Genomic DNA, 15980 nt, shown 5'->3' with positions numbered 1-15980 from the left:
GCGCAGTCGCCGAACATGCTGACGGATCACTGGATAAATTTTGAAGTAACGGCCGTCCTTGAAAGCGAGCTGAATCGGAAAAGAAGGTTATTACTCGAGTTGTGGCACATGCAGAGGACAGCCCATAACATCAACCGCTCTTTCGGAACCCTTCCCCCAGTGTATACACATGGACTGCGCTGCACGGCGAAACGAGAGCGAGAGAGGGGAGGGCTAATTATGCGCCCTGCGAGTGCTTTGAAGACACCGCTGCTACGTAGTCCTGCAGTCACCCCTGAGGAATGAACCAAGTCGGTTTTGAAACATCGGGTTTCTTCAAAACTTTTGGTTGGAGTCTAAATCATCTCCCAAAACTAGTTTGGGTTGGGTTAGGTTAGGTTGGGTTAGGTTAGGTTAGGTTGGGTTAGGGTAGGTTAGGCTAGGTTAGTTCATATTTGAAATAATCATAAAAGTTTACATATACAGCGAAAAATTTTTTTCATTTCACTAGCCCATAAATTCACAAAATTTCTTCGAATCGCCTCTTCCTCTATCCCTTCATATTTAATAGATGTGTATGTAACCACATGATTCTATCTCGCTCATCATCTCTCTTTCGAAAATTTGGGGGCTGTGGTATGCTGTCGCTTTCTAATGTAGCTTGGCGTAATGCTGTCAAAAACCTGTGGCATGCTGTCTCCGTGTGTTTCAAGAGTAACGCCCTTTTCAGAGCCCACAAGGTTAAAGAGGAAAAAAGGCTGAGCAAGGGAGAACGAAATGGAGAGAAAGCATCGCACTAGCGGGCGGAGCTGAATGAGCTTCCTCGTGTTTGTTTGTTTGTTTTGTTTTTTTAAGATGCTAAGCACTTTGTGCCGTAGGTCAATTCGGTACATGGAGGAAGAAAAAATATAGGAGAGGCCCTATTCTATCCCAATGCATTCCGAGCAGTGTGGCGGAAGTGACGTCAAAAATATGGGACAAACAAACGCGTATGGGGCAAACAAAACGGCAGACGCTCCTCAGTGTGGGTTCGTTCTTCCGCAGATTCGAAGGTTCGTTGAAATTTGGACGATTGATTGCAGCCTGTACGTTGTCAAATGTTGTAAGTATACATTCGCCTGAATGTTCGTGGGTGAAAGGCCTGGCGTTGCGGGCCGAAATGCTGCGAGGAGCGACATTGTGCCACCGTCCACATTGTCCTAATCGCGGAGGAAGCCGTAACAAAAATGCATTCAGCGCCTGCAGCATCGTGTTCGAACTTACTTGGCAGAACTTTTGCGCTCTTCATTTGACAGCATTTCAAGAGGTGACGGATAAGCTATTGGAAATTATGGTGGGCGTTAGGGAATTAGTCAATATTGTTGATTGGGCGAGTTGGTGATACACGACTGTTTTGAAATAAGAGCGCACTACTTAGATGCTGTCTTTCTGTCCCCGTCTAAGTAGTGCACTCTCATTTCAAAACAGTCTTGTTAAAGAAAGTTTTTTTTGTTCTTTTCACGTCGCCCAATCTTGCGATCGAGTGGCCGAACAGCCAGGTGTACAATGTACGTGCATTAGCGAAGTGCGTGCGGCTCTGAATTATCTTCAGCGCCGATTTAGCGGATCATCCCCGCAACTCCAACATGCACGTAATCGACCTCCTTGGTCCAAAAAGTATGCACTGCGGTGGTGTACGCGCACACCGCATAATAAGTGTACACAGTCCGAGAACAATAAAATATTTATTGCACTTTAGTGTATTCGATGCCATGTACTGAGAAGGATACGATAAAAACAGCGATTCATTATGTGTGCAGTACCTCCGACTAAAGATAAAAAAAAGAAGAAAACGATAAAGCAATAGGTTCACAATCAGTGTATCACATGCATATAAGTTACTTACAAGCTTTCGTGGCCAATCCTCGAGAGTATATGTGCCAGTGCTCACAGGCAACAAACAAGCAGAAACAAATGGCATAAAAAAAACTTCTTATAAACCAGTGCACTACATATTGGAGCAATTACAAGTATGCCAATGCAGTGTTTAAAAGAACTGTTATCGTGGTGTTATCGATACAAACAGCGGCTCATGTGTGCAGTACCTCCAACTGAGGAGGAAAATAAAAGGAATGCTGAGAAAGTAACAGGGTTCACAATCAGTGTATCACATATAAGCTACTACAAGCTTTCATGGCCAAACCCCCAGAGTGGGCATGTGCCAGTGCTCACAGGCAACAAACAAACAGCTTGGAAAAAGTTATCAACCAATGCCCTATGAATTGAAGGTATTACAAGTATACCAAAGAAATGTTTAAAGGAATTGTTATCGTGGTGAAATCTCAACAGGAAACAATACAAACTGCAATTCGTCATGTGTACAGTACCTCTGAACTTATGAAGAAAAACATTATGCATTTCTTTTTAAAAGCTGCAACAAAAAACTCTCTTTAGATTTCTTAGGTCTGAAAAAGTTATTCCTTCATCCATAAATATAAAGTATGTTGTACTGACTTCTAAAGAATTGGCTAATCTCTTAGATGGAATCGCATTGGGATGAAAAATGTGCTTTTCATCAGATTCACAATTATTCTTTGCCAAACCTTGTTTTGTGGATACTTTTGTGAGTTTAACTATAGAAGAACTTGCCCATGTTGTTCAGTCTCTCCTCAATCCAGCTCCTGGGCCAGATGGCATTACGACATACATGCTGAATGCTACTTGAGGTGTCTCCTCAAGATCTCCTTAATCTCGTCAACCATTCACTTGCGAAGGGCTGGATTCCTCCAGACTGAAGAATCGTAAAAATAATTATGTTGCTTAAAAAAAAAAAGAGTGGGTGCACATATCGATTACATAATGCCGATTGCATGAACCTCTCATGTTATAAAATAATTGAAAGAGCTTTATAATTTAGAATCTATATATTTATTTCAAACAACTCATTACTGAGCCTTTGTCGGATAAGATTCCGACCTGGATGTTTCATATGGGATGCACATATAGATTTAGAGGGATGCATTAAGCTTGCTCGTCACAGGCGTCAGTTTTCAGCATTAGTAACACTAGATTTTGCTAAGGCATATGACAGTGTTGAACATGCTATCTTGCTCAATTCATTAGAAACCTCGCACTTCCTGGGATATATTAAATTGGTGTGCGAGTCTCTAGTGGTTAGGACATTTTATTTTTACCACAGAGGTATATCTGTCCCAAAATATCACCAGGACAGAAGGGTTCCTCAAGGTTCCGTCCTCTCTCCCGTTCTATTTAATATTCTATTAAGTTAAGTCCCAATTCACAATAATGTCCATGTGTACATATATGCAGACGACATTGCGTTTTTCGCTACTGCAAGTGATGTTAATTCTTTGCACACAACATTACAGTCATGCTTAAAATCATTAGAATTATGGCTCCAACATATTTGAATGTATCTACTGTTCTACTTTATTCGTAATTGACTTTAGGATTGTTAAATTTCATATTTCCTAGATGTCTGTTTCATTCATTTTTTTTTAATAAAATTTAAAATTCTTTTATCCTCAATATAACAACTGCCAGTTAAATGGCTAATTCCCCCCCCCCCCCCCCCCCGTAGTGGGTACGAGCCAAACATCAAGCAAGAAAACAAGATAGAGCAAGTCAAGCGCTGTCTCCTTTGTGTCTCTTCTGTAAAGAGGAGTAAACAATTAGTTATTACTCTTTCTGTCTCCTGTTCATGTCATTGAGGAAGAGATACATAGCGACATCTCTTCGAAACTTGGGTCTGGAAATATCTGAATCAGTTGTTCTATCATTTGGCACCTCTACTCTGGGCTACAGTCACAGGGATGTTTACTACACCATAGAAAAATTTATCAGTCAGACTAAAAGATTATTGTGCTCAAAATTCTTCACCCTTTTAAACATTTGGATACTGATATTCTGTAATTGGATTTGTTGTATTAACTATTCCTAGCTTACACGAGAAGTATTGCAAGGAAGCACTTGAAAAAAAAAATTCACCTAACACAGCCAATCCTCTGCATTGGGTAAGAGCCATGAGAAGTGGTGAAGAAGAAGAAACTAGAAAAGGTTAAAATGTGTGACCTAAGTCATTACTGCGCTTTGAATTGGGTCAGCTTCCTGTACATTTGTCGGGCGCGACCATCTTGCAAAGTTTGTGTTGTTTCTCTGCCAAGATGAACAAGACGCATATTTAAATAGCACTCGGCCACACTTCGCACAAGGTGAACATAATGGTTCTCCAGTGGGTTGTTATCGAACATGTGCCCATGGAGTTCATTAAACATCTTTGTTCCGTGAAAATCTTCAAGAACCTCATGCAAGAGATCATGCAGTGATGTCTTCGATGCCAACATCTTGCAGTGAAGTAGCATTCGCACAAGCGACTCACACTTGCGGCATATTCTGATGACACTTTTTGAAGGGTACTGCAACCCTCCCCTAGTCTTTCTCTTCATGAGAGAAAACATGGAGGTTTATCTGCAAGTAAAGCCGAAGAGCACTGCTTGCACATTAGCTTGGTAGAGAGCTTATGGGCAACATAGCCGGCCATGTAAGCAACTATGCGGCTCCCACATTCACTGATGTTCTGGGGAGCAGGGACATAGTCGTGGTCAGTGGAATTACTTTTAAGTACAGTCTCGTCATCAACAAGCCTTTTGCGTTGTGTCGAGTAATTCGAGAGGTGTGTAGGTGAAACTGTTGCAGAACTGCATGTTAATATGCGGCTCCCACATTCACTGATGTTCTGGGGGGTCAGGGACAGAGTCATGGTCAGTGGAATTATTTTTAAGTACAGTCTCGTCATCAACAAGCCTTTTGCGTTGTGTCGAGTAATTCGAGAGGTGTGTAGATGAAACTGTTGCAGAACTGCATGTTAATATGCGAACATTGTCAATAAGAAGGCAGTTTCTCATTGCAACATCAGAGAGCTCATTCTCAATAATAACTTTCTTGAATGCAGCACGAAACTGCTGCGTGTTAGGGTTGTCATTGTGGCCACCATGTGCTCTGATAAGACCAAAAAAAAGTTCCAAGTGGTCCTGACAAATTTTATGAGCTGGAATATATTTCACAAAATTTTTTTCTAGGACAAGATAATTGAAAAGGGCAAGCAGGCTTTGCATACAGATTAGGAATCCAAGAAATCCAGTTTTTCTACTCGCCTCTACTACTTTTCTTCCATTTGGTGACTCCCTTAAAGAACACAAGTACTGTGTTGTCACTTTGAAAAGTTCTTGAATTTGTTTTCACATATTTCTCATTTATAGGTTTTTTTTCAGCCTTTTTAATAAATGCTTTTTGAGTTTAAGACATCAAAGGTGTTGTTAATGATTTGGAGGAACTTCTCAGTTCTTGCGCTGTCTTCCAAACCCTCTATCTTTAGTGCTCTGCACTCTGCTAGAGCATTTGCCACAGAAATGCTTAGCACTTGGGCAGCAAGCCTAACTTCTTTGGCTGCCTTTGCCATTCAATGTGTGCCTTGTGCAGCCTGTTGGCTAGGTGCAGGCCCTCTTTTTGCTGCAAACCGTGTAGTTTTTCCATGTGCCTCCATGCCACGGTTCTGCCATATTGATCAGCAAAAGACCGTTTATGAGCTAAGGCATTTCGCACAAGCTTTAGCATATGGCATGGGTCTAAGAAAACTGCTATTGGCTGATGTGTGGCTGGGTGTGGAAAAGTTGTTTTTAAGTTGTTGAGATTGCTAAGGTCGCAGCCAAGTTAATGCAGCATTGCAATATTAGCAGCTGCTCCATTGCATGTAACATCTCCAACTATTGCCCCAGCATCATGTATAAGTAGCTGGCATTGCTTGACAAGATTCGCTCGCTGTTCTCCAGCAATGCCATCCACTAAAGAATACCCTAAAGGTACCTTCCACCTGCCATTCATACACACTGCCATTACAACAAAAGCTGCCCTTGCTTGTGGCAGTGAGTCGCTATCGTCCCTAGCGCCAATATCGACAAAGCCTTCAAATCTACCAGTGTTCCGTTGTATTTGTTGCCTAATCGACATCTCATCCATAAGTAGAGTGCACACTGTCTGGTGGCCTCTTGATTGCGTTTCATTGCACTTAATTTGCAGTGCATGAAAGGCCTCGGTTAAAAATCTAGGGTTACCATCAACAGTCTGATACCATTTCCTTGTGGTTCTTGGGTGTGGTAGGCACGTATCAAAAACCTTCCTCGCATAGGTGTATGCACGAGGAGAATAAAAGTTCAATGTGAGAGCAAATGACCTTAGCTCAGGAGAATACTGCTGTGCTGTGGCGACCCCTGTGCACTTTGCAATTTGTCTCTCAAGAAGGTGCTTGTTGGCAGATCCAAGACTGTGTAGAGTGTCCACTTGTTCCTTTAGGAGGATGTTATCTTTGATCAGGGAATCTAGGACCGACTTCATCACTGCATTCTTTTTTTGAAGTTGCCGCCTTGATTGTTGCAATTTTTTTATGGTTTTTCTTAATGAATGTAGTGCAGCAAACTGTGCTGCACAGGCTTGCAGGTATGCATTCTCTGGTGTGTCCTCTTATGAAGAAGAAGCAAGTCATTTGCATGACAGCTTGATTGAAAGCAAGGCTTTTTTTTTTTTTGAGGGGAACTCATTTTGTTGTAAAACACAACCTAATGAATTTATAACGACCACCAGACTCCTAAGAATGGGTATACACAATACCTGGTAAGTACTGGCAGAAGCCCAATGGACCAGCCAACTCGAGAGACTTAAGCTTACGTCGACTGGCAGATCGGTCCTTGCGCGCTTGGGCTACAGCGAGAGCTACATCTGCGAGGCAGACCGCAAAGAGAAGATGCCGCCGTACATGCAAAAATCATTCAGCATAGCCCAAGTACCGCGTAACATGCATCCCGAGTACCATCGGGAAAGATGAATCGCTCGAGTCGACACCATTCGCAGTAGACACCAGCACGATCCAGACGCTCGCTACGCTGACGCGGCAAAATGGTTATTTCTCTAAGTTTTTCTAAACATAACATTAATGTCTAGCTCTTAAGCTGTTGTATAAAAAAAGAAACCGCTTTTGTGGAAGTCTGAAAGAGAGAGAGTGAAACGAAGTAGGAGGTCAAGGAAGTTACAACCATGCTTGGCTCAATGTTGGGTAGGGGAAAAATAGAGTAATAATAAAAAAAATAGAAAAGAAAGAACAAGAGAAAAAGAATCATGTCGTGCCCATCACTATGACAGGTTATGTGCTTTATAAAAAGAATTATTATATGAATGAATGAAGGTATACGTGAAAGTATAATACAGTTGTGAAACACACATTTGGCATATGAGCAAAAAATTTGCTAGTTTCTCATAAAATGGTACTAAATTCACAGGCACATATATCACAGTCTCCTGCTCTCCTTAGACTATGATTACCTTTGAAGGCTTCTCAAGTGCTAAAACCCTGCTGCAGAGTCCCGAGGACCCTGGAAGCACTGCGTTGAGCTTCTCACTAATAGCTGTGGTTGCCTGTGAGAATGATTAGTGTCTCGATCATTTGTTTTGTGACTTGTGAAACTGCTATCATACTTCAAATGAAACGGAAGTTACATTGAGTAGAGCATTTGTTCAGGCAATTTGACAATCTATTGGTGGGGCCCTAGAATCATCATCGATTAAAGACTCTTCTCATGTTTCTGTTTTTGCTGTTGATTCATTGTAAAAAAAAAAGCTCATACTTCAAGAACTGAACATGAACAGAAGCCAATAATCGCAGATTTTCAAACTGAACATGTTCAAGCTGTCTAGCTTGAGGGTGTTCCAATTGAGCCGGCACTGCTGTTTGCAGGTATACATATATATTGGGTTATTGGTGGCTGGTATCTATGTGGAAAGTTGTCAGTGCCTAACATACCTGTGCTTCCGATAGGGCTTTACACTATCACTGACATGGCACTAATATTGTCTTTTTAAATGCATTCGAATCACCATAAGAAGCAGTAGCTGAGAGAAATAAAATTATGTATTAATGTACGTACTTCTGCACGCGACAGTACATCCGTGTGAGTTTTGAAGATTAGGGAAGGCCCCACAGCAGCCTCCTCGCTTGCACTTTAAGCAGCCATGGGCAGCAAGGCCCACACTTTGCAGCTTATTTTCATGGCACACTCGGGAACAGAGTTGTTGCTTCATTTCAAATTGCAGTAAAGGAAAGGTAATGAACGTACAGCTGATACTTCTGTTGATGCTTCCTCTTTGGAATGCGCTGGCACGGATGTTGTGCTTTGAGCTGTGGCATATGTGTCTCCTGGTTGCTGTAGCCGAGACATGCGTAGAGAAATACATTCACTGCAAACATTGTTATTATTATGAACCTGCTCAAAACATACTGACGTCTGTAAATGAAGTTTGCAAAAATGCTCAAGCAAACGTCCATGAAGCCTAAACTTTGGCTGAATGCGTACGTAAGCTGCAACAGCTAATTTGAATATTAATTAATCAGAGTGTACTGTGGTTACTTCCTGCTTTATAAAGGCAATCTTGCGGCCTTAACTCCTAGTGTAGATGATGTCAAAGTGTGTCGCGGAAATAACTTTACGAGCTAGGGTACTTTCACAAAATGTGGTCGACGAACGATTTCATCCGGGCTCAGTGCAAGTAATATTAGGCGATACCGAAAGAAAGATGGAACTTGCGCAACACGGAACAGTAGCATAGCCATACACATTTTCCAGGACCTGCAAAGGTGAAAACCCCTGGTCACTGCGCAGAACGTAGGTTACGGTCGGCGACGCAGGTGCCGCGATAGCTTTCTTCAGTTCGGCGCAAAGCGGTTAGCTCGCAGCGCCGTTAATTACATTGGTACACGATAGCGCCGAGGCGAGCTTCCTTAAGATAACGCCTTCCTCCCTTTATCCGAAACACGTGTTTTTGTTCATCCTGTACGTGCGGTTTTTCGTGCCGCGCGTGTTTCGTGTTTCATGTTGGCCCGCAACTGTCGGCATCGAAGGCCTGCCACACGAGTGCGCGCACATTTTTCGGCGTTCGAAAAAGAACTATCGGTTAAGAAGAAGATGAAGGAAGCTGAGACCGATATGTGGAGAATCGGCATGATGAAGAAGTCAGCACTAGAGATCTGTCGAACTTTTAAGCAGGAAATTGACCATTTGCGGAAAAGCTTCTGCGCATGCGCGGTAACGGCGCAGCTGGCGCCCTCTATGGGCGCTTTGGTTTTGGTTGGAAAACACGAGCCGGGCCGGCCGTCACTCGTGCATCTCTGTGCCGTCACTGAACTAAGTCGCCTCGCTTTATCAGCGCACAGAAATGCCAGCGCACTGTGTGGCCTACGGCTGCACGAATTATTTTACTCAGAAAGGAAGCACGCATTCCTACAGGTTCCCGTCCGCGAGGCTACGTGCCGAAAAGAGAGATGCTTGGGTAGCTGCTGTGAGGAGACAGAATGCCGACGGTTCGCCGTGGGCGCCCAACAAACATTCTCGGATCTGCAGCGCACATTTCATAACAGGTACGGTAATTTTAAGTGCTTATAACTTGGTTTGTGCAATCAGAAATCACGTTTACTGCAGGACGGCCGTCAAAGTTCAAGAACCATCCTGACTTCGTCCCCAGTGTGTTCACCTACGTGAGAAGTCGCGGCGATGCTGCTGTGCGTCGCCATAGCCGACGATGCGACCGGTAGCCACGACGAGCCATGCCGTTGTTACATACACGCCGGACTTCATGGACGGTGCGCACGCCGCTCTCACCAGACCTAGTTCGTCATCAGATGTTTGGAAGTTGAACTTCAAGTGTTTGACGTATCCTTCTTCCTTGAAGGACCAGCCGCGATGAGCCTGGCGAACGGTCGAAGTAGCGGAGTGAAGGTACCGCCACACGTCGTCGTTGCTCAGGCTGCAACGCGAAAAATCCTCGCTCCATCCCGTTTCCACAAACGCAAACGGGATGTTTTCTTCTTCTATCGTGTTGTTTCCGTAAGCAGCGCACGTTTCCGGCAAAGAAACAACACTAAATCAATAAAACAAGCGCACGCGAGCCGCCGAACGCTGCCTAGCACATGTTAGTTCACGAATGCCTTTCCAACCAAAAGCGCGAGAGCTGCTTCCCTGTTTAGACGGCAGGTGGCGCTCGCTTTTCCGCAAATGGTCCATTGCCAAGGGAAGGATCTATGATGATACTCGGGGTAGTTCTCTACTGTTTGAGGCCAGGACGGGGGTAATGCGAACCAAGACATATCGGGCCAAATGCGAAGGGGTAGACGCGGTATGCAGTGCGTGTGGAGAGGAAGAAGAAACTGCCGAACACTTGATAATGTTCTGTAAAGGGCTTCACCCTATAGTTCAGGATGATGGCACAGAGTTTTTCAAAGCACTGGGGTTTAGGGACCGGGAGGGCAAAATAGACTTTAAGCGCGTAGACTTAACTAGAAGGAGGTTATCTGATTGGTGGCTAAAGTTAAGGCATGAGTGAAAATTAAACTCTTCACTGCAAAGTACGAATCCTTAAACTCATTAAAAAAAAAATAAATCTAGTTTTTGGTTCATTAAGTATTACGGCTTGGTGGCGCTAGTCACCGCCTATTTTAAAGGGTACAGCCATATCCATCAATCCATCCATCGTTTCGTATTCTATCACGGAAGAAGTGTATTCTAGAGACACAGTTGAAGAGCAACTAGGGTGGCTAGAATCCTAGCGCAACCACAGCCCGCCTAAGCATCCCGTGAGGCAAGAGACGTACTTACATTACAGAGCAGCAGCGCGCGGTCCTGAACAGATATGTGACAAGAAAAAAAAGAGGGGGGGGGGGGGATCTTCGGAAAGACTCAATTTTTCACGATGCTTCAAACAATTAAATGCAAATAAACAACCACTGAGACTACTTAAGCATTAAGTTATATGATCGTTATGGAAATGCTTATGGTGTCAAAATAATTTGGTTGCAGTTTTCTCTCACCAGAATTCTGGGAACAGCATCATCTCGCAGACGAGTTCTTAATGGCGATGGGGCATAGAAGTCCTCTTGAGCAAAATGTTTCGAGCACACATTATTGAAGCGGTGGCACCGTGCAAAAAAAAAAAGAAGTCAAAGGCGTTCACATGGTGCGTATAGTCCCCAGGAAGCGTGATAGGGCTTTGGCTGCCTTGTGAGCCGACGAGGACGGTGCTCCAGCAGCATCTGCACAGAGAGTGGACGATCGTCCAATTGTCGCAACACGTCGGAAAGTTTTGTCTCTTACAAGCGAATATTTTCCCCCACCTTTCCATTTTCTTTGCCCTCTTTCTCATCTTTATACTCCCGTTTGCCCAGCGTAGGGTAGCAAACCTATCATGTGCCGGGTTAACCTCCATGCATCCTCTCTTGTTCTTCCTTCATTTTCGTAACTGAAAGAGTGAGGGTAGGGGGCGAATTGGAACCCTGCCAAACATTTTCGATTTTGCGTGTGTGATCTTACCCGCACCCATACACAAACGCCAGTAAAGACATAAATGAGCCCCCCCCCCCCCCTTCCCCCCCAAAAAAATCTGGCTACGCCCCTAGTCCTGACGGTGTCAGATCTGTTGAGAACTGTATCTTTCTACGAAGCAAAGTGTAAAAGTACCGCACAGCAACGCTCACCTCAATCACAGATAGTTTGCAGAATTCACAGTGCTGTTGTCCTGGATCATTGGCATATCCAGCAGTGTTCTGGGGTGTTGGACCCCCCCCCCCCCCTTTATGTTTTAGGGGCGAAGCTATCTTAAGCGGCACCCGTTCGTTCCTCGTCGTAGTACGTAACATCTCTTACGCTTTGACCTGCAAGATGGTGCCGGTGGGAGATTTCTCCTGTGCGTTGTTGAACAATAAAAAATTCGCAGCGTGCGCGTTAATTAAAAGCTGAATTCCCCTGTCTTTCATTCCCCATTAGCAGTCATTGGAATGTACATTAGGCACTATCTGACAAGAAAGGGTTGATACGTTATACTCGCTGGGCGTAACCTCCTTGCTTTTAGAAAGGTTTAGCGAGCGTTGGGCCGCAGTGCCATATACCATGAACTCGAGGTGCTTAAAGGCGGGGAGTAAACACGAAGCGCAAGCCGTAAGAAAGTGTGCGTGTACCACCTCTCGTTTAGTCCTTGGAATGTCCGCTGGATGGCGGTGCTTCTATATGCGGAATATATGATGAAAAGATGCGAGATGGTGGTACTTGGAGTGTTGAATAGGTGGAAGAACTGACACACAGACAGATGCTTGGACGGACGCACGGACGGCTGCACGGACGGATGGACGCAGGAGCGGATGCATGAACGAACGCAGGGACGGACGCACAGATGAACGTGTGGACGCACGAACAGACGCACGCACGGAAGGGCGGATGGACGCCCGGGCGGCCACACAGACGAACTCTTGGTGGCGAACTTTGGTGAACTTTCGGTGATTTTGGAATTAGGCCTCGACTGAGTTACGCATTTTGTGCTCATTCTTTTCCCAACATCAGTGACTTTTTTTTCGTGGTTTTGGACTCTCCAGTAAAATGCGCACTTGCCGCGCGATTTGTTGCTAACCGCGAAATGTAAGTCAACGGACTGCTTCGTGTGCCACGAGGCGGTGGCATTAGACTTAAGTTCTCTAGGTTCTTTAAGATTCTCTCAAGTTTCGTTTCTGAGGTAGCTAGACCGCGTGTTCCAACCGAAGCTCTAACTGTTCTGAAGAACTGGATGACTTCTTGATCGCTGCAGTGTAGTCTAATTCGGCATGTATGGTTTAATCATGTTAGCACATTTTTCAGCCAGACCAAGAAGTCACGGCTTCTCTGGGCAGCTTCCAGCAACACGATGGGTAGTGGTAGTGGTTAGAAGATGAGAAAAGGCACCTAATTTCTGAAACCCCGTCGGGAGCACGGCGCAGTGTCTGCGGCGAAGGGAAAAGGGAGAAAAGTGGAAAGAAGAGGAAAGATTAATTGAGCAGTGGAACGGTCGTCATCAACAGAAGCAGCAGTCCAGAAGCAAGGGTAGGGGTGGCAAGGCAACACGATGGAGGCGAATATGTGTAGCGTAAGCTTGACCGCCCAGAAAGTGCGGTGCGCCCTTCGAGGAAGTTATTTCCGTTGTTCCCAGAAAGCCAGGAAGGCTTTGCACGCCGTCCCTTTCTTGTAGGGACTGCTTCGTGCGTCATTCACTACAGCTGAAACTCATTCCACCACAAGCTTTTATCATGGAGCGCCAGCTTTCAGGGACGTCGATAGTATACGCCCTTTCTCAGCGCTCGCCATTGGAGCCGTCAGGATTCTGGCGCGTCCGATCTCAAATGCCCAAGTGGGAAAAAATCTTTTCTCATGTGACCTTGACTAGCAGCTGAACTTTGCAATAGGATAAATTTGTACCTTTTGAAGGGATCAAATGCCGCCTTTGTCTGCAGTAAAAGATGTCGACAAACTACGTCGTTCCGGAGCAAGTGTTTCGCCAAATGACGGCGAACTATCCTGCGTTTTCCAGCATCCGCCAATAGTGTTCCCAGCGTTTGCCAAAAACTACTTGCGCACATCAAGCATAACCGACATCACGTCTTCACTCAACTTAGCTCCGCCAGAAAAGAGCAGCATGCTGGCACTGTGTTCCTTTTTTCATAAGCTACACCACAATCAGTTATCCCACGACACATTCGATATCAGGCCATGGAGCTCGTCATATATATTCACCACTAGATCACCAGTATAAAAATGAAGCCGCTTTCGCTCGCACTTATCTGTTCTATCACTCCCTATACTTCTTATCGCCATTCGTGCATGGAACGTTCTGCGTACTGACATTGCACACATTGTCGATCATGAGTCATTATAAAGTCATTCTTAAAACTATAAGCTAATCGTTATCAAGACTCGTGTCCCCACTCCTATGAAATATTATTTATTGTTAGGCACTTGAATTGTGGTTGCTTTTTTGTTATGATTGCTTTTCTTTGGCCATTGTTTAACCTTCAAATGTTTTTGGTTTTGCTTACTCTTGTTCATGTATTTTTAATATATTGTTTAGTGATTTTTTTCTAATATTTTCTCCATTCATTGTTACCCCCCCCCCCTTTCTTCCCGTGTAATGCCTTCTGGGCCTTTAGGGTGGTTGAAAAAAAAAATCCTTGCATTGCTCTGCGCTACGCCCGGTTATCTTTGGTGCGGCGAATGCGTGCGTCAAAGCCTTTTAACAGCCGCCTCCATAATTCTATTTAGACTACTCTAAACGGGCGTGACCTGCCGAAAATGTTCTTCCGATGATGTGTCGTCAGACTGCACTCGCGTGCCGCAGCCGATGCCCAGCATGGTGGCGCTTTTTTTTTTTTTTCAACCCGGAACACCTGTCCATTATCCGGTTGTTTTTGTGCGACGCCGACTTCGAGGAGGATACCAGTGGTACACGAAGAACAATCCGCCCTGACCTAGCTACAGTGGCACACTGTATGTCAAGCTTTTTGGTTAAGTTTCGTTCAAAGACGACGTAAGAGATCTCTGTTCTCTAGTGTTTTATTTTGTTTTGTTTTTCATTTTGTTTTATTTCAAGGATTTTACAGGAGGGAAAAAATAAAAGAAAGACATTCATATCAGCAGTAAGTATAAGACTACATGCACAAAATAAGGTGACAGTGGGCGCATTATTCGTGTTATAGAAGTGTAAAAACAGAAATAAAAATACATTATTAGTCGCACTTGTAACAATTAGCGTAGGTGTAAATACAAATATTGTCACAATCCTGCCTCCGGCTGCGGCGGCTGCATTTCCGTTGGAGGCAGAAATGCTGTAGGCCCGTGTGCTCAGATTTGGGTGCACGTTAAAGAACCCCAGGTGGTCGAAACTTCCAGAGCCCTCCACTACGGCGTCTCTCATAATCATGTGGTGGTGTTGACACGTTAAACCCCACATATCAATCAATCAACAATCATTCCTCAAGTTTTGTTATTGCCCCGTTACTCTGTAAGTAATGTTCAGCGCGAACCGCGCCTGGAGTATTCGAGAAGCTTCGGGACTGTAGAAGATTACTTTGTCAAGATTGCGAGCGCAACGCGAATATTACAGATTATTCTGGAACCTACGTGGCCACCAGCGATAACGCTAGAATATTCGGCCGCACATGCATAAATGCCGACGCACTCCACCGCTAGTCAGTTAATCGACGGCCGACGCTCTGAAGCTTCGGGAGTGTAGAAGATCACTTTGTCAAGATTGCGAGCGCAACGCGAACATTGCAGATTATTTTGGAACCTACGTGGCCACCAGCGATAACGCTAGAATATTCGGCAGCACATGCATAAATGCCGACGCACTCCACCGCTAGTCAGTTGATCGACGGCCGACGCTCTGTTCGCCGCTATCGGTGCCAGCTGGTGAGCATCGCTGTAATTGGACTTACCCGTTTGCCAGTCACAGGTTCGGTCAAATAAAACGTTTCGTTTTGGACAACTCGTCTCTGCCTTCGTCGACGTCAAGCACGACGCCCTGACAATTTTCGCAAGCCAGCCAATACACCCGGCTGTGGCGGCTGCATTTCCGATGGAGTCGGAAATGTTGTAGGCCCGTGTACTCAGATTTGGGTGCACGTTAAAGAACCCCAGGTGGTCAAAATTTCCGGAGCCCTCCACTACGGCGTCTCTCATAATCAAATGGTGGTTTTGGGACGTTAAACCCCACAAATCAATCAAAGCCAGCCAATACAAACAAGTATATTAATAAAAAAAATGCAGTACATACTGTGTTATCAGACTTATGATTGAGTGCTAGGCGTATTTTGCAACATTTCTAGTAAGAGCCATTAACTGCGCGCTGTTCGGCTGTAAGTCGGCCAAGAGCATTCTGTACGCGCATGCACCAAGGAAAAGAAGAATAATAGAATGCGCTATTGTTGCACGAGTATTATTGGAGATTGAAGTACACTTTTTCTTTCTTGCAGTTCGTCCCTTCTTTGGTTTGTATGTACATCGATAGCACGTATCTTCACAAGAAATCTTCAAACGATTGATGGCAAGAAAGGCAGATAAAACGCGGCTGCTAAGCAATCTCAAAAAAAAAAAGCAGCTGGTCGTTTC

General features: G+C 44.6%; 1 long non-coding RNA gene across 1 annotated transcript; it reads left to right on the top strand.

Annotated features, from left to right (window-relative positions):
* Nucleotides 1-9115: 9115 nt before the first annotated feature.
* On the top strand, nucleotides 9116-9994 carry LOC119167903 (uncharacterized). The gene is made up of 2 exons (XR_005109342.2): nucleotides 9116-9439; nucleotides 9501-9994. It is a non-coding gene; the product is annotated as an uncharacterized LOC119167903 (long non-coding RNA).
* Nucleotides 9995-15980: the final 5986 nt, after the last annotated feature.

This window comes from Rhipicephalus microplus, chromosome 9 (assembly GCF_043290135.1).
Source record: "Rhipicephalus microplus isolate Deutch F79 chromosome 9, USDA_Rmic, whole genome shotgun sequence".
Taxonomy (NCBI): domain Eukaryota; kingdom Metazoa; phylum Arthropoda; class Arachnida; order Ixodida; family Ixodidae; genus Rhipicephalus; species Rhipicephalus microplus.
Note: the sequence above shows the minus strand (reverse complement) of the source record. Positions and strands in the feature narration are given on the sequence as shown.